The following is a 19,968-nucleotide window of genomic DNA, read 5'->3' as shown; positions in this document are numbered from 1 at the left end:
AACACTTCAAACAATTATAAATGACCGTCAGATGATCAACGAAGTCATGTGATATCATAATAGATATTCTAATATATAGCCGAGAGAACCTTCTATATAAATTATCTGTATTTTTAAAAAAGCATATAAATTACAAGTGAAAACCAAAAACCGAACTCGCAATCCAATGTATGTTTTGAACGCATTTCAAACTCCGGGAAGCTGTATTCATTTCACAATATTTTAGAATTCAACTAATAAACGATTTGAATGTGCACACATATGTGTCATAACAACATGAGATTTTGTAAGTTTTATAATAAGTGAATTTGGTCCCCGTTAATTGGAGATACGGGAAAATAGTACACGTAATGTAGGTTTTTGAAGCCAAACTTGAGATCGGAGTCTTCTCTAATTCATCTACCTATTACTATATATGGTCCTTCCTCTCACTTATTGTTACGCATGCTTAAAATAGAACATGTATGTCATTTTAACTTGTGTCTAAAATTTGTAGACCTTATCAGGACCTTAGAAAGCAATTTCAGTGGGGGAGGGGGGGGGGTCTTTTTCCTGGGGGAAGGGGGCACTACCAAACAAAAGGACAAGATAGGATCAGACCCCTCTTTGCTCTTTGTTTGTGGTGTTCCTAAGAATGATGCAATAATTCATCATTAGAAACCTGTTGCCATCCCTGTTATGAAATGAATATTGATTTTAAGTTATGGGATATCATATACAAAGGTCACATAAGGTCACAAAATATTATGCCAATATCCGATTTTTTTTAATTTTTTTTTTTTTTGATTTTTTTCTGATTTTTATGCCGCAAATTTTCATTAATTTTCAGCACATTTTGTTTCAGACAACACAGAGCTCTAAAATAAGAAAATCCAAAAGGGATTTACTTAATAAAACATCAACGTACTTCATTGTTACTCAATTGATAACGCACTTGTTTTCTATTGTTTAAGACTAAACTAATTGTAATAAATGTGTTCAGGTTGTTTATACTAGGGATGCTAGTGCTGCAGCAATGCATGCAATGATTTAAAAAGTGATCAAATCACTGATATAAATTATAAATAATATAGCTACAACCATTTGTTTTTCTTTTTTTCCTTTTATTCTACACAATTCCTAAGATTAATAAATGAATACTATCTCATTGTGGTCACACTAGCCTAAAGCTGTGTGTTAATATTAATTGTCTGCCATTTCATAACATTGTATTCTTTGATTATTAACAAAACGCTAATATTTTAACAAACTCTCTCAAACCGGAAAAAATTCCACGTTCTGACATATATATATTTTTTTCTCATAATTATTCTTGGGACCACACGGTCAGGATGATTATGATAAGCTGCATGATGCATATTAGATGGTAACATACATTTATTATTGTTATACCCCTATTAAACAGTTCCTATATAACTCCTTACAAATATAAGTCCAACATTTCGACTGTTCTGGCGACTGTTGGACCGGGAACTGTTAAAATCGACTGTTATAAATGACTGTTGACCGATGACGTCATATGGCGCTAACTCGAGTTATTTTTTCGTGCCGTTTGGATAAAGAGAAATGACGGGTGACCATTTTGCGACAGCAACGGAAGATGAAGTTCAATTAAATGTTCAAAGTAGGGACAGCAAGAACATCAAAAAATATCTCTTCATCATTTTCTAGAATCAATTGTATATTAAGATGAAGTTTACTTATTTTTATTTTATTCGTGTTAAAGCGGTTATACGCAAGTCACATGATTCTTGGTCTGCTGATTTGTTTACGTAATGGCGAGGTTCACTGATTTGACTGATGATGAAATATGGAATTTATAAGATGAAAAGCAGAGCAGATTCACGAAAAATATAATTATCAATTAGGGTATTGGGTATGTTTTCTTTTAAACTAGTGGAATCGGTGATAAATGTACGCAATCACACTGTCGATCCGTTTAAAGTCAACAAACCATGTTCATCTAGTAAAAACAACCTATAAACTGAAGGTGTATAACAAAACAGTTATTAACTGGGTCCTCGGACAACAGCTGTTTTGTTTGACCCTCGAACGGATCGGTTGCCCTCAGCCTACGGCTTCGGGCAACATACCCGTTCTTGGGTCAAACAAAACAGCTGTTGTCCTCGAACCCAGTCAATAACTGTATAATGTTAGATTATACTTATAATATTATATTAAAAATGCTCTAGATTAACTATTTTCAAACTAATGTTAAAACAATACTTCATAAGTCCTAAAAATTTAAATTTTCTCTGGATTTCTTTTTGTGTGGTGGTATCTAACGTAGGTCCAAGTTCCTGTGTAAACCACTGTAAACAGCTGATTGAAGTAAGGCACATTATGGGTGTTGAAAATGCGCATCGAGTGTTTGATTTCTTGTCATTCTGCCAGTGCTGTAATCTTGTTTATTCTCTCTTACATCCGTGCAATTTCTTGTCAATCGCCATAGATGTGTTAGACCATAATAACATTTTTTATAGATTTTCATCCCCGCCCGCCTGGATTTTTCCCCTATTATTGTAAAATTTCTGATTTTCTTCGTCTTGATTCTGGTCGGGATCGGTATTCACCTCCCCATTCAACTTTCATTTTAATACCCGCGTATTATCCTTGACAACTGACAGGCTAGACAGCTACGTGATGGTACGGGTAATTTCTTGTGATAAATTGGTGAAGTTATGTAGTAAGATATATTTCCACTTAAATTGACTTCTACTACGACTTTTATTCGGGCATAATAGATAAATCTGCACCCATTGATGAGGTCAGCAAAAATCTGTACAATGGAGGAAATAAAAATTATAAAATAATCATTTAAGACAAAGCAGTATAAATCTTATATCATGTGAATGAAGGCATATTTTAAAATTCACAGATTAGGTCATGTCTATGTTAGTGTCCATTTTCAGCAATAAGATGCAATTAATGCTGTGCCCATATTACGCCATATTGTATGTATAAATATATTATGAATAACAAATATAAGAGTATTTTTCAATGAAAACAATTAATCAGGCATACATGAAATGCATTGTCCTGGTACAATAAGATAAGATTTATTGATACCAAATTTAGGCCCTTGAGGGCATGCAAGAAGATAGATGGAACATTCTATCATTAAAATGATATTGTCCTACGGACCCAGTTTAACAAAAGAATTCGTTTCCATGTATTGCCAATGTAGCAAGATAAACACGGGCGTTACTCAAAATCAGTGAATTCACTATGAACAATCCCGAGAGTTTCTAATGTCAGCATGGTGTGTAAATTTGAAGGGAGAAAATGAGCTGAATTTTCGTCTTTATCTGGATTACTTTCAGGGTAAAATTCATTATTCAGCTATCCCATATTTACACAGTGTTTTAGTTTGTGTTTTTATACTGTTAGATATTCGAATCCACTTCGTGTGACTTTACCAATTACATTGTTTACATTAAAACCCATGTGATGTCACAATTGTTGATATGAAAATAATATAAACATAACATGAGCTTTATTCACTGTAAAAAACATGAACATATAATAATAGCAATAGGGCTGGGACGATTCAGGGTTAGCTCGATTCGGTTCGGTTTCGATTCAGAACAGCACGGTTCGGTTATTTTCGATTCGGTTCATGTTAGGTCCAATTTATCTAATGACACCACAAAAATTAACAATTTTAATGAGTAGCATATTTGATTTGATTTAATTCAAGTTATATAACTATATGTTGTCATTTGTAAACATCATATCTATTCATAATGGCATTTTATAACTTTGATAGAAAAAATAAAACACTGACAGTCTATCAAAATTTGTTATATTAATGTGCTGCATAAGTTTTGGATTATTACACAAATCTATAGTGAATCTAAAATGTATATGATATTGTTTTCATTGATATGCAAAAATTCAACAATTCTATCAATTGAGAGTTTTTGAAAATCTCTCCTTTATTGATTTACTTCTCTCATGTTAACTGTCAAATCTGTGTCATTACCTACGATGTTGATTTCACTCCACCACTGACAGAAATGCTATATGTCATGTAAAGATAAACTGCAATGATCTTACGGACCATATTCTGTTGGTATCTGAGTGGTGAAAATGCTAACTCTTAACACAGTAGTGATTTAAATCTCCGTTGCATAAAAAACCACATGTTTTCAACATCACTCGGACGCCATATTTGTTGTTTTGGTGTAAGTAAAATCTAAACCGAACCGAACCGAAATCCGGAATTTGTAATCGGTGCATCGAATCGAATGGTATGAATCGCGGTGCACCGAAATTTTCGGTGCACCGCACAGCCCTATATAGCAAGCGTAGCAAGGCGCAACGTGCCGCTTGCAAAGCAAAGTAATTTACATTTCATAAAATACAATGTAATTGTTTAACTTAAACAAGTTCAAGTAAACACAATTTAAGTCAAATTTAACTAAATTTTGGGGTAGTGTCTTATGTGTGTTTGTAATCACATTATATGATAATTGCTTGCCTCCATGAATGCAATTAAAAAAACAAAATGTACAGGAAAACAAATCAATCTCTCACCAGAGGGCGTTACGCTACGCTCCACAACACCTCTGTTATCGTCTAATTTACAAGAATTTTGTAAAACAGAGCGTCTTTGAAAATAAAATAAATCTGCATCATTTTCATAAATAAAACATACATTTATGAGTTAAAAACACATTGGTAGGTATCGAAACGCTGAATTACGTTAGTGCAACCTCCATATTTATGGAACTATTTTGTCTTGTCAAATGTATTATTTCACTTTCACTTAGTAACTATGGACTCTACATTAAAAAAAAAAACTAGCGAGATTATAATGATGAAAATCTGACATTGCACAAAGATCAGAAACGTGCCTTCTGCTGGAGTCAAAGACGTCATTTTGTCCGTGCGAGATCATATGGTTAGCCGAACTATTTATCAGACGATAACAGAGGTGAAAGTGAAGCTTGCGTAGCGCGCCCTCTGGTGAGAGAATGGAAAACAAATATGGGAATTAGGGACAGTGGGACCCAAATTAGCAGATGATACATACATAATCATTTATGAATTAACATTTAAAGGAGAAGGTGTTTTAGTAAGAATTTTTTGCTGGTTATTATTTATATTGCACAATTTCATTAAAGAGTTTGGGTCCCTAATGTTTAAGTTAAACAATTACATTGTATTTTATGAAATGTAAATTACTTTGAATTTACACAGGTTAAAAACTTTTACCACCTCTTTCCATAAATTACTTTTAATTTAAGGTAAGGTTTGCAACAACAGGGATATAACTCTGGATATACCTCAGTGCACTTCGCGTTTTATGACGTCATAATGAAAAATGCGTCACGTCATAGTTGATTCGAGGGAAAATGTCATAATATTTACTTGTTATATGATCTGCTAACGTTGTCAAACTTGTGTCAAGCGGCGTATGTGTAACCCTCTATTACAAAATAATAATAATGTTTCTCAAATGATCATTTATGAATTATTTTCCTTGATATTATAAAAGTCTACAATTTATATATATATATATATATATATATATATATATATATATATATATATATATATGTAGTATGCGCTACGGTTGATTTGAACCATTAAAATTATGTTGTGACCATGTAATCTCTGCGAATCTTGCTCAGTAGGGAAAGCAGGATTTAATTTGATGCTGTTATAATCGATCATTGTTTGTGAATAGTATCCTCAAAGCCAAGGTTCGACATTAACGAAGCTAGGAATTTTTATGACATTTACATGCATTTCTTAAAATAAATCTGACAATGCTCTCTAATTACATATGCACTTGCACTATATATATTTCAATGCTATGACATCTACTTGCGCTGATAGATCAATTTATCGCATGAACTTTGAAATACAGAAAACGCGACTGATCTGATCATATAAAAATAAGAAAAGGGTGTTCTCTAGTACATCTTAAAATAGTCTTAATTTTTTCTGAGGAATATCTGCATAACGTCGACATAAAACAGATTTTATTAGTGCCATTTTTACTAACTTTACGTTACCCCCCCCCCCCCTCTAGATCCACCATTGACCGGGCTCTATACTTTATATTGTCGCAAAGGTTACAGGTGTAAACAAATATCAAGCAATGGAACAAGGGGATGGATATTATTTCAAAGATGTAGAGTATAAGACAGGTTCGGGCTAATGTAACGCAGAATTTATGACGAAGCAGGACCGTCGAAAACCCGCCGGGATATTGAAAATATTGTATTGTATTGAATTTAGAAAAAAACAACACAACATCTTAATTTCTAATAAATGTGATACTACAATACTTGACAAATAAATATATTAAAATATCATTTTTGGGCTGGAATTGTATCTTATTCATGAAAATGCTCAATGCACTCTTCAAAAGTTGTACAATTATAAAACAAAGTGACAAATCGAATAAATGAAATAATTCTTTTTAATCTGTTACCATGGAAAGAAAGCCTGGTGGGTAGTAATTCTATATGCTTTCTTAAATATTTATGGTCCAAATATTGTTTAAAGTAATTTTTTCTGACGTAGACCTTATAAAGCTGCTCAATATACATTTTTTGTTGCCATGACAAGCAATTTAAATTTCATTCAGGATATAAAAAGTGCTATTTTTTTTAGTTTTAAAATAACATTTTTCTACCAATTAGGATAATCTTATAGATATAATACTCTTTTCAATAATTCCACCAGCTTTTTACCCCATAAGTTTGCCTCTTGTAGTTTTTATACCACTAGTATTCCCTTTTGAACAAAGATCCCGAAAATGTAAAACATCACAAAAATAAGCCCATCTGGTTAAAAAACGACACGGGCGATTTTTTTTAAAAAGTCAATTTTTAAAAGATAAATTCCTACTGAACATACTGATATGCAACATGACTTTATTGGCCACTTATCAAACTTTCGCAAACCTAATTACCTTAAGCAGGTCAAAAACTTGAAGTTTTACATCCTAATTTATATCTATTTGATATCAACTTCACACGTTTCATGTCCAATAAACTAATCCTATTGGTCTTATACTGAGGTGAAATTCATAAGGTAGCAGTGTGTGAAACTAACTTTAAAGTCCTATAGACTTTCGGTCCATATATAGTCATTTTATTTCCTATAGACCACAACAAATTCCTATGGACCGAAATTTATCATGCAATATTCATTGTTATTTAAAAATAAATAATAGACACATATTCGGTTTGGTAATCTGTTCATAGTTTAATTATATTCTTTTTCAATTTCATGCAGGTCAAGCTTTTCAATTAGAATTTCGTTTTCTTTTTCATTTTGTTCCAGCTCAGTTTCACTGCCTGATTCTTCATCTAAGTCACATTTACGTTTCATTTTCTCATGATTTTCTGCGACTTTAGCCTTGCTGGAACTTGTTGTACTGACCGCTTTCCGTTTGACTTAAGTGCGTGCACCTTCCATATATTTTTAAAACTGTTCAAAAAGGACATTCCGAATTTGCACAAAAAATGGCGTCCATTGAAGTAAATATCATATTGACCCCCCCCCTGTTGAAAATGGAATAATCTGATTCGAATGATTTGTAATTACATTGTGGAACATTTTATTACAGCTAAGGGGTGAACAGAAATATCAGCATACTACATATAAACTGGTCCCACTACTCATATATGTTTAATAAGCGGCGGGGAACCAGTTTTTTACTCAGAATTCATATAGACAAGTCGGTCTATAACTATTTTGATCGTTATAGACCGACTCGATTTTCTATATACATTGTCTATCGGTCCATGGTTAATTTCGCACACTGAGGTAGTCAAGCAATATTATGTATACAAGTAGGGTTTCCTCATAGAATCAGTCTTCACGAAAACATTTAAAACTTGCTGGCCATTTGGACCAGTGAACTGTCTGAATTTACTGGGCCACAGTGAAATTTACTGGTCCCTTAAATTTTAATATGTTTATCACATACATTATGGAATGCATTGTAAAATTGTACAATTATTTTACTGAAACTATGGTTATTACTCGTATCCATATCCACCCTAAGACATCCTTTCTGTCGATACCAGAAAAACAACACCGTACACAGTATTTTCTCTCTCTTCGCCCACAAACAACAAGACTACAAATTCACGTATTTTTCACAAACATGAAAACAGCCTGAGTGCACCTTAGGAAGTAGTTTTCTCTACTAACATCAAATGTAAATGATTATTTCTATAAACTATAGAAATTGCATAAAATCAGAGATAACTGCAATTGTTGAAGTTCATTTTAATTGGACAATGCAATAAAGCAGCAATTACCGGTGTGCGGTGCGATACATAACGCGACCATTTTAATTTGTTGTTTCTACAAGTTGGTCGTTTAATATTCACGTGATCAATGTATAAGTTATCTTGACAATTACAAGTATAGTTATCGTTCTTTACGAAATAAACAGACTACAATGTCCAAACACTTACTTTATGTGCTATTTTTTAAACTAATTTTTATTTTGATGGTAAATTTAAGCAAATACAACATTTAGAATATTTAAATCCAACATTCTGTTTAATGTGACTTACAAAAAGTCTACAAGCCCATCGGACTTCCTGATTTTGAATTTTCACTGACCTGACCGTAAAATTCACTGGCCTCGGTCTTCGGACCACTGAGTTTTCGTGAAGACTGTAGAATTAAAGTTCTTTTAGAGAAAAAAATTGCATACAAGTTATATGTAGGTAGTTGGTGTTTGGAATGCGACACCTTGAACATCAGCTTATGAACCATACGTACGATACAAAAGCTAATGATCCTTAGAATTATTGAAATTTATCTTTAAAAAAAAAACAACGAGAAAAGTCTTATTTTTATTGTACAGTATTAAAAAAGATTTTCAAAATTTTATATGAAATATTGATGATTACATAGGAATGTCAGACTATGTCTAAAACTGTTGATCTCATCACAAGTTTGCTACGTTCGGTTACTCAGGGCAAAGACAGGTTTGAATACCATATTTTTATTTGTAGTATTTGTGCAAAATAATCTGCAAGATTTTTTCCAAGTTGCATCCTGTTTTCAAGTCATTTCAAATACAAATGTATTTATAATTTACATGTAGTTCACACAACATGTACAAGTGAATTTGTAGCTCCAGAAATCCTGCTTTTATAATGTTATTTAGCAGCATCAGCATTTTCCAGTGATAAAATCATAGTCATGTAAGCTAGGCTGAATTTTATCGTGCTAATTTTTTTTTCATTAAGGGTTGATACTTCAGAAGAAGACGGTTCGTTTGGACGCCTGTTAAACGATGATCATCTTCATCCAAATTGTAAGCCAAAAGTCATTGAGATAGATGAGAAGCCAGTTATTTGCTTTTACTCTCTAAAACCAATACCTCCAGATACAGAACTGTTGTATGATTATGGGCCTGGTAACATGTATCCTTGGAGAAGAAAGGTAATGAAGCCATATTTGCATGCTTTTTGTGTGTGTGTATGTGTGATTTGAGGCGGATGAATATACACATGTAAATATTCAATCTAATTTCAGCTCATTTGCAATGCCATATTTCATGTTAGCTGAATCAAAAATAAGATATCGATTGCATGACTCTTTTATCTGTAGATGTCCAAAAGAAGTGCAAAAAATACAAATCCATGGAAAGGTCTTATTTTTGTGCATTATGTTCTTGTTTTGTTGAAAATTATCACCAGAATTTTTATTGAACTTAACACTCAGAGAAAATCAAATTTATAAGTTATCTATCTTCAATATGCTAACTTAAGACTATGGTTACAACCCGAGTACAACAGTTTTGAAGCAATTTACCGAATTTCATCTTAGAGATCATCTTTCTCTAACTTATATGAAACTTGAATGAATACATAAGCTCAGAAGTTGTGAAATGGTAAATGTACAGTGTTTATACATACAGCAAATTTGCTGGACCTATAACGAAAAGTGTATTATTATATTTGTTTATGGTTACCCAAACAAACCCTAACTTAATAGCTTTCATTAGAATATATTTTATGCTGGTATGAAATTTTCACTGTTTCACTACTGCTGCAAATCACTTCTTTTTCTTTAGAACTTTATTTTATGTAATGACTTGAGACTGTCTGCTTACATGTATTTTTAATGTTAAGGATTATTTTCAACAATATACAGATTTCTATAAAAATTTTGTCTTGCTAATAAATACCATATGACTTTCTTGCAAAAATAAGGTATCAAAAAAATTTGGTGCTCTACAGTGTGTCAGAACTGTTGGTTAGATGGACAATCTATTGTTTACTACCTTGTGTTAAACAAAAAGTGGGTTTCACATAGTTTTTCTACTTCAGACTAAAAATAGATTGGGAATTTCCCGTACTAAGAAAGGAGAAAATGTATGTCTGGACCAGGTATCGAACTGAGACTCCTGCATCACTAGTGCAGGTGCTCTACCAACTGACCTATCCAGGCAAATATCCATGGTCCAAACCATTACATTCCAAAGTGATGTAATTGGTTCATTCTTGTCATCCAATGAAATACCTCATTTCTTGCTACGTTAGGTTATGAATTTAGCATATGTAAACAAACTTTTTTTTTTTTTTTTTTTTTTTTAGGTTCATACAACATTTATTCACATTATGACAGTCAGGGTTTTAACATCATGCCCTTACAAACCCACCTGAATAGGGGGTACAGGGTATTTTATCTACCATTTACTCACACATCCACTCTAATAGGCATTCATTCAAAGATAGGAAAAAAGGAAGAGAATTAGAAAGGAATGAAATTACTCTGGCTTATCATATGTACACTATACAAAATAATATTAATCTAATAGGTTGTCACAAACTAAAGGTTTTAAATGTATAACAAATGTACTGTTATGACATTGATAATAACTTCCGATGATATACATAGGCTAATTAATATATACAATTACATATTATATATTCTGGATGATCTAAAATCTATAAATCTTTTAATTTATGAAATGTATTCCATTTCTTCTCAAAAACATCTACATAATCATTTTTACATGCTAACTGCCTTTCTACTTTGTACACATTTGTCCAAGTGATAATAAAGTTATTTAACAAAGGCGGATTGCCTCTACATTTGCAACCATACACAAAGTACTTTAAATAATAATTAATCAAATTGATCATTTCATTTTCTGAGCTACCCAGCAAAAAGTTTTTTTTATCAACAACAATATTTACTGAAAAAAAAATTCCTAAACCATGACTGCATATGTAAACAAACTTGCTGAAATGGCAAATTTTGCTAACTCAAATGGGAAAAATACATGCAAATTAAGTTTTTAATAACTCTATCATGGACTAATATAGTGTTTAGAATGCTTGAATTAATCTTTATAAATTATGTAATAGAATGCAGATTGCAAATTATTCTATTTTATATCAAGTGGTGGATCGGTCTAACTACACAAAAGTACCCTGAAATTAGTGTTCAGTGTAGAGAGGGTCGTTAAACATGTTAAAGCAAAGTTATTTTCATTCCGTTTTGTTGTAAACCATGTTGGCAACTTAACAATATAAATTACATCTATGAGAGCAAAATGGTCAGTCCTTAGTATTTTGCTATAGGGATGTTTTACTGTACATATATTTATTCACCCTGTGGAAGTTTGATATGTATACTTTCTATACTTACAGTGTTTTAATGTAGAATTATGACCACAGCATTTCTTTTATCTTGGCAGTAACTGTAAGAATTAATATCATTTTTCATTACTAATGCCATAAAATCAGGGATCCAAGGCCAATGATAATTGTGCAAAACTTAAAACAAAAAGGTGGAGGCTCATACCTCACATTACAAAGGTTTTGACCTATGAACATGTGTGTATATCATAAAATGGCACTTTCTATTCTGGTTTAAATATTTGTGTTTTTAAAATCAAGTTTCATTTTTTTCCAGAGGAAGTAAAGGATATTGATGCCAGTACTTGTGTTTCTTGTGTGGATGATGAGGATCAGAGTGAGGAGGAAATAGATGACAGTCAAGACAACCAGAATTTCCAAACTGTGACTCCAGGTACTGTATACACACTGCATGAAACAATGTTGAGCATCAAGTTTCTTTACTTGGTATTGTAAGCATAAGCCCAACATGGACTACATGCATTGAAATGTGTAGTTCTCAAGACTTGAAATGGAATTTATGAATGGCAATCAGGATGATTATACTCGAGAATAGAGCAAGGTTTAGTTCAGGACACAATTTATTTACATTGAGTGAACTTTGCCAGTATGAAAGACATTGTACTTCACACAAAAGTCTTCTGAATGGAGATGGGGGAGCTGAGATTAAATTCCTAGTAGAACAAAGTATATAATTTTGTGCATAGTTAACCACTGAAGTACACAGACCATTCAATTAATGAAAGTATTTATTACCAGTACACATCAATATGTAAACAACCACTCTCCTAAATCGCATTCACATGATAAAAATCACTTCACTCTTCTCAAAATATTTAGCCAGTCATGATGTACCACTTTCTGAGCAATTTGCATTATCTATACACATACCATACTACCAACCAAAATTATAATCTGAAAACTTGATTTTAGGGAAGAGGGAGGCAGTATCTGATAGCGGATGTTCCAGAGAAATGGATGAGTCTTCATCCAAGCGACAGAAGTTACAGAAAAAGCCATGGACTTCATCTGAAATGAACTCCATTCACAAACATTTTTCACACTTTATTATCATTTTGAAGGTACCTGGGAAAAATGATGTAACAAATGTTTTGAAAAAAGATAAAAACCTTTCAAAAAGAACTTGGAGAAATGTAAGAGACCAAGTCTACAATCTAATTAAAAAACAGAGAAAATGTTGATTTCGATACTACTTTGATTGTTCACTACAATTGATGGTATCTGTATGAAAAATGATATTTTTGTTTACAGTTCTTACAATTTACATAAATTGTACATAATAGAATTTGTTGAATCATTATCAAAATAGATTTTGACAAATTTCAGCTTTTTAGTGACCCTTTCTGATCAAAATTTGTCTGTTGTCTGTCGTTGTTGTGACCGGAAGGTCGGATGTTCGAATCCCTGCTGCGACTTGACCTGAGTCAATAAGAAATAGGTAGCAACTGTTCCATGGCCAAGCGCTCAGCACATTGAAATAAAAGTTTCAGGTCTTTCAGATGAGACCTTAAAAACTGAGGTTCCGTGTCATGGTAGGTGTTGGCATGATAAAGATCCCTCACTGCTTGATGGCCCTAAGTTCCGAGTAAAGGTCTAAATTTGAAGCCCTTCACTGGTATATGGTGAGGTCTCTATATGACTGAAAAATCTCAAACGGGATGTAAAACAACATACAATCAATCTATCAATCAATCATTGTCAACTTTTTACAATATAATCTTCTCCAGAACCACTGGACCAGTTTCAACCAAACTTGGAACAAATTAGGAATTCAAGTTTGTGCATATGAAGGGCCACACCGTCTTTCAAGGGAAAATAATTAAGAAAAAGTAAAAGTGGGTGTTGTCATTCAAAAATCTTCTTCTCAAGAACCTTTGAGTCAGTAAAGATGAAACTTAAATGAAAGCTTTCTGACAAATTGTAAATTCAATTTATTCAAATCATGACCCCCGGGGTACTGGTGGAGCCATTATGGGCAATCAAAGCTTTACATAGGAATACATAGGAAAAATCCTTAAAATCTATTTCTCAAGAACAGCATAGCTATGATAATTCATTTTATATGGAGGTATCCTCAGGTAGTGTAGAATCAAGTTTGGTCCAATTGCGGCCCTGAGGTAGGGTGGGACAACTATGGGCGGTCAAATTTTTACACAGGAATACATAGCAAAATTCTCTAAAACTATTTCCCCCATGAATAAAAAAGTAATGATTAGTCATATGTATATAGAAGCATCCTATGGTAAGCATAGATTCAAGATTGCTCTAGTCATTAATCCCCCCCCACTACCTCCTGGGCTTCAATGGGTAATCAAATAAAAGTTTTTCATAGGAATGTGTAGGGAAAAAAATCTGATTAAAAACAAGAATGGTCATAGTTACTCAGGTGAGCATTTTGTCCCATGGGCACATTGTTAACATTGTTTAATCAAAATGCAGAGAATATGTTAATTTGCATATTACAGGTACATGTAATATTGATCAGTTGGTCATGTGATATAATTTTATATCTGAAATGAAATGATGACAATTGTATGAATGATGATGAGTTTAAAGTCAGATTCTTTAACACATGTATTTTCAAGAAAAAAATTGTCTGGAGGTATTTTGGAAATTTACTTTTTATAGTATTGTAATAAATGTTTGTTTTCATGCTATGTTGAAGGTCAAGTATCTATGAACACAACTGATTTGAATGAACATCAGAAGCATTAGATTATGTATTTACAACTGAAACTGTAATAGAATTTTATCAATTGAATTTGTGAAATTAATTTGATAATAAATTTTGATTTTTTACCTAAATTTAAACATTTTGTTGCTTAGTAGATCAGACAACATTTAAATCAGAAGATTTAAACATGATACCCATAGGCCATTTTACGTAAACTGTTTGTATTGACTGAATGGTTCAGTACTTTTTTGTCAGTCAATAATTTAATACCTCAGTATGTGAGCAGGTCCAGGAGAATGGTGTCTGGTGTGAATAAGGGACATGCAGTCAATTTGTAGCTCATTGATCTAAAGGAGGAATAAATATGATATACGGTCTGTATTTGAGTCATAGTTAGCACTGTCCCAGGGTGAAGTTTTTGCAGCAGATCTATCACTATGTAAATACATACTTTGCATAGAAGGAACTCGCATGATTGAACAGTGCTTCACAAGCCTTGCATGACGTGTGTAGCAAACATTGAAGGTGTTGTAGGAAGTTTTACTATGATTTGATTTTACATGAAAAAATTCCAAAGTATCACATACTTTTCTTAAAGTAAAAAAGGTGCAATTAAGTTTGATTAAGTCTCCAATTTTAATTAATAGCCATACCCTTGTATGAGATCCTCATGTTACTGTACTTTTATCAAGTGCATGTACTGTAATATGTCCTAAATTGAATATAAGTTTATTATCTTCAAGTACCCAAATTTTTCATTGTAAATAAGGTCCGCGGTTTCTGTTTAAACCATATTATTTGATGCAAGTCCCCAAACTTGTATCCTGTATAAGGTCCTCAGTTTCTATATAAACCCTTATCTTGTGTAAGTCCCCAAACTTTTACCGTGTGTATAAGGTCCTCATTTTCTAAATATACCCTTATCTTGTGTAAGTCATCAATTTCTATTTATACCCTTATCTTGTGTAAGTCCCCAAACTTTTACCATGTGTATAAGGTCCTCATTTTTTTTTAAATATACCCTTATCTTGTGTAAGTCCTCAATTTCTATTTATACCCTTATCTTGTGTAAGTCCTCAAACTTTTACCGTGTGTATAAGGTCCTCAGTTTCTCTACCCTTGTGTAGGTCCCCAAACTTTTACTTTGTGTATGAAGTCCTCAGTTTATGTAGGCACCCTTACCATGTGTAAGTCCCCAAACTTTTACCATGTGTATAAGGTCCTCAGTTTCTACATATACCCTTATCTTGTGTAAGTCCTCAATTTCTATTTTTATTTTTATCTTGTGTAAGTCCCCAAACTTTTACCGTTTGTATAAGGTCCTCAGTTTCTATACCCTTATTTTGTGTAAGTCCCCAAACTTTTATTTGTGTATAAAGTCCTCAGTTTCTGTAGGTACCCTTACAATATGTAAGTCCCCAAACGTTTACCGTGCGTATAAGGTCCCCCGTTTCTATCTCCCTTCTCTTGTGTAAGTCCCCAAACTTTTACCTTGTGTATAAAGTCCTCAGTTTCTGTAGGTACCCTTATCATGTGTATGTCCCCAAACTTTTACCTTGTGTATAAAGTCCTCAGTTTCTGTAGGTACCCTTACCATGTGTAAGTCCCCAAATTTTTACCTTGTGTATAAAGTCCTCAGTTTCTGTAGGTACCCTTATCATGTGTAAGTCCCCAAACTTTTACCTTGTGTAAAAGGTCCTCAGTTTTCTATATATACCCTTGTCTTGTGTAAGTCTTCAAACTTTCATTGGCTATATATATTCTTCAGTTTCTATATCTTTATCTTGTGTAATTTCTCTTAAACTTTAGCCGCGTGTAGAAGGTCCAAGTTTCTGAGCCTCTTATTTTGTGTAAGTGTACAATGTGTATAAGGTCCTCAGGTTAAAGTACGTTTTTCTTATTCAAGTACACAACATTAATTACGGTACCGGGTGCTACAAACATGGCCGTAGAAACCCAAGGGGCCGTGCCCCCATAATTTTGCCGATATATAGTATACTAGAGAAAAAATTAGCTCCTTGATGCTTGTGCCCCCACAATAATAGTGTCTGATTACCTTTTTTCTTTTCGATGTTTCTCGTCAAGAAATTTTTGCTTGGTAGTTTCTAAAAATATTTGGTTGCCCCCCCCCCCCCCCCCCCCAAAAAAAAAATCCCCACCTGCTTCCTACGGGCCTGTCAAATATGTTTTGATAATATATGAAGGTTTTGTTTAATATTTACATGAAATATTTGACTTGAATGTTTATTTATTTTTCAACGATCATGCGAATGCCCTGTGATATATATACACTATTAAGCTACCTGCTTTCTAATACTATTTTAACATTTTGACCCTTCAAAAATTATGGTACTCATAATGGCTGAGTGAAATCAAGGACATGTTTAGCTCACCTCAACGAAGTGGGGACAGCTTATGTATCGTCTGTATCTCGCAGGTTAAAGATTTTTAAACAGTTTATTTCCAAGTAACTCTCTGCCCTAGATGCATGGATGATACCTCTCGGGTTTAACTGTACCAGTCAAGTGTCAAAATATTTTCTAAATGTATGAGCAGATTAAAGTTCCGGGATTACATGTGTGTCTCATTCCCAATATATAATTGTATAGGCCCTACCTGAATCAAACTCAGTTGCATGGCTGATGTTTCATGGGATAAAAATACCAGACCATGCTTCTGATTCTGTACGGTACCCATAATTTTGTGATGAGTGAAATTGTTAAATGTTTGAAGCAGGTCTTATACCGGAAAAATAGAGCCATACCTAACTATTTTGCATGGATAAGTCTGATTGAAAAAAAAACGTAACAATATCACAGTCTTATAATTATTTAAAGGGAATACGTCAGAAAACAGTGTGTGTATGAATAGTATCGCACAATTTGGTACATAATAGAAATTTTGTTTTACTTTTATGTGACCCTTTTTTTAACTGACGACATTTCTAGGAATACACAGAGTATTCATTTAAAATAAAAATCAGGGTTCATTATTCTTGAAACATTCAGTTTTAACTGTCAACTGTCATTTTTTGTGTCAAAATAAAATCATCGCTGATTCTCAGGAACTGTGACATATAGCAGTGCCACTTCTACCCCCTCCCACCGTTCCAACGTAAATTCCTGCTGGATCCACATTTATAGTCAGATTTTCTGTATACAATCTGACCATTGGCTTGTTAATTTTTCATCATAATACAGTTTAAACATGTTTGTAGCATAAATTTACGATTTCGTTTCGTGGACATAAAAAAGCTTTGCCCTGAATGAAATCAATTTACAATACACATAGAGAAGAAAAAGACCTAGATCGCCATGCACAGACCATGTACCTGTGTACGATGAAGTACAACTAAAAGTGTAGCTGTTCTGAATAAGCAAAATGGCAAACTTGTTTAGCTGCTTCTTTTTTTTACTCTCAGTCTGTTTTCGAATCTCAACGTCAAAACCAAATGGAAGCTTCTCGGAGTTTTAAACAGATTCGGCTTTGGCTACCATATATACACATCCAAGTCATGATCAGGAGTCTCGCCATTTTTGTTTTTGATGTTAAATTCATCGGACCCCTAGCAAAATCTTTTGTCATACCTATAAAAATTATTTCTCAAATAAATCTGAACTAAAATAGTCTAACATTTCTGATGAAATCGTAATTGTTGAACAGCTCATTGAGATATTGTACCTCAGTCGATGAGATATTGGAGAGCTGTGACTTTTTCCCCGACACACTGTAGGCGGGATAAGTTATTATCTAATCAACGATCGCAAACATGGAAACCATCACAAGATATGATAAAATAAAAAGTAAAAAGGTATGACAACACATTGTTTGACTATGTTCTCGGACAAAACGTGTTTTGTCCTTCGAACAAAACTGTTTGCCTTCGGCTTAACGACCCCAAGCAAACAGTTTGGTTCATGGGTCCGACAAACCACATGTTGCCCTAGAACCCAGTCAATAAAATTAATGACATGTATGATCCATATGTCCATGCTACCCCAAAATTTTTAATTCATGAATAGGTCCCCATTTGTCTCTGTGTATGAACAACTGAGGTTAGGTCCTCAATTCTGTTTGCTTATGAGGAATTGGGTCCCCTAACTTTACACAGAAGTCCCCAGATTGGCACTTCCGGGTCCCCGTTTTCTAAATTCATGGAAATATCAGCCCAGCTCAAAGACTCACTCTGTTTACTTAAATCAGGATACCTACAGAGTAAAATGAGTTGAACAATACCAAATATGTCATGAAATCTCTGAGTCCCCATTTTAAGATCTTATGACAGGGTCCCCAGATCGGACTCGATACACGTATGTGTGTGTGTGTGTGTGTGTGTGTGTGTGTGTGTGTGTGTGTGTGTGTGTGTGTGTGTGTGTGTGTGTTTGTAAGCCCTGTCAATTGAACCAGTGAATAAGAAGGCACACGTGTAAATCAACACGGGGTCGGCCAAAGGAACACGGAAATGGTGGTGTTCAGTTGGATTTTTATAAAAATCAGCATAAAATCATTAAATAGGTCACCTACCATCAAAATCCTGAAGTGTTTACTTAACAGGATTTATGAGATGTGTGTAACAGGTGTGTAAAGATTTAGCACTCGTCCATCTTTTTTCCTTGCGAGCATGGCTTACACACTTTCGAAGTGCGCATGCTCTGTTTTAAATGACGTCATTTGTGATATCATCATAATGGAGTTTTCCAGGGAAAGAAGTTGGCCCATCTGAGGTAAGTAAACACGGTTGAAAGAATTTTTTTGCATGTTATCAATGGGTTTTTTATTACATAGACTGATTAAATGGTGTTTCATACCGATCGTGTTATGTACAAGCGACAGAGTACCCGAGTTACTGAAAATTTCGATGATAAAAGTGATAAATCTGCGTGAACTGTTTGGTTTTTCTTTTCTTTTTGAAATATAATCTTTGCAGTTAATGTACTCTGTATACTAAGAATTCATATTGATTTTGGATAGAATTTCACAAAAAGAAATGCGCCAGGTCCTTAGGAATCAACCCCCCTACCCCACCCCCCACACGGCACATTTTTTGGATGATTGGAACGTATACCCCTTTACATCTGTCTCCCTACTTTGAAGTTTTTTCCAACGCCATGACATAAATAATAAATAGATAAATAAATAAAAATGCAAAAATAAAAAAGAAAGATGTATATGTATTCGGATTGGCATGTTCCACTTTGTCCGGGTTGAAATCCCTGAGGATGCAAATGTACATTACGCCGCACTGTTTGCAGTACGTACATGGTACAGGCGTACCGCATAGGTATGTAACTACTAAGACTATAAACCAAACAGAATATGATATGTAAAACTATTACTCTGAATGCATTTTACTTGTTTACAATGTAGCCTGTCGGGCTGTGGTGTCACACGCGTGGTTTACACGTGCACTTTAGGTGGCAGTGGAGGAAATTCGAACGATGTATGGATTATTGTCTCCTGGTAACTTTGGCAGTTACCCTTTGCTTTCAATCTACTTTTTAAGAATAATTCAACCCTCGCTAATCATTTCCAAGCTGCATTTCGATCTTGGAAGAATGATCTTCAGCTACAATACAAAATTAAGGGATGATGTTGTGTACTGAGTTTTTCTTGATTGTTTACATCTGTGATTGT

The 19,968-nt window shown here is 33.6% G+C and overlaps 1 protein-coding gene and 2 long non-coding RNA genes across 5 annotated transcripts in view; 1 reads left to right on the top strand and 2 right to left on the bottom strand.

Moving 5' to 3' along the window:
• Nucleotides 1-19,968, bottom strand: part of LOC125661697 (multiple epidermal growth factor-like domains protein 11) — a 55,886-nt gene that overhangs the window by 15,427 nt on the left and 20,491 nt on the right. The window lies entirely within an intron of this gene.
• LOC125661779 (uncharacterized) lies at nt 1,086-12,578 on the bottom strand. Its single transcript, XR_008797592.1, has 2 exons — nt 11,650-12,578; nt 1,086-2,779 (listed from the first exon to the last, which is right to left on the bottom strand). It is a non-coding gene; the product is annotated as an uncharacterized LOC125661779 (long non-coding RNA).
• Nucleotides 2,572-14,465, top strand: LOC130049073 (uncharacterized). Its single transcript, XR_008797590.1, has 4 exons — nt 2,572-2,646; nt 9,237-9,432; nt 11,917-12,033; nt 12,573-14,465. It is a non-coding gene; the product is annotated as an uncharacterized LOC130049073 (long non-coding RNA).

Source organism: Ostrea edulis, chromosome 8 (genome assembly GCF_947568905.1).
Source record: "Ostrea edulis chromosome 8, xbOstEdul1.1, whole genome shotgun sequence".
In the NCBI taxonomy this organism is placed as follows: Eukaryota; Metazoa; Mollusca; class Bivalvia; order Ostreida; family Ostreidae; genus Ostrea; species Ostrea edulis.
This window is presented reverse-complemented; position numbering and strand designations above follow the sequence as displayed.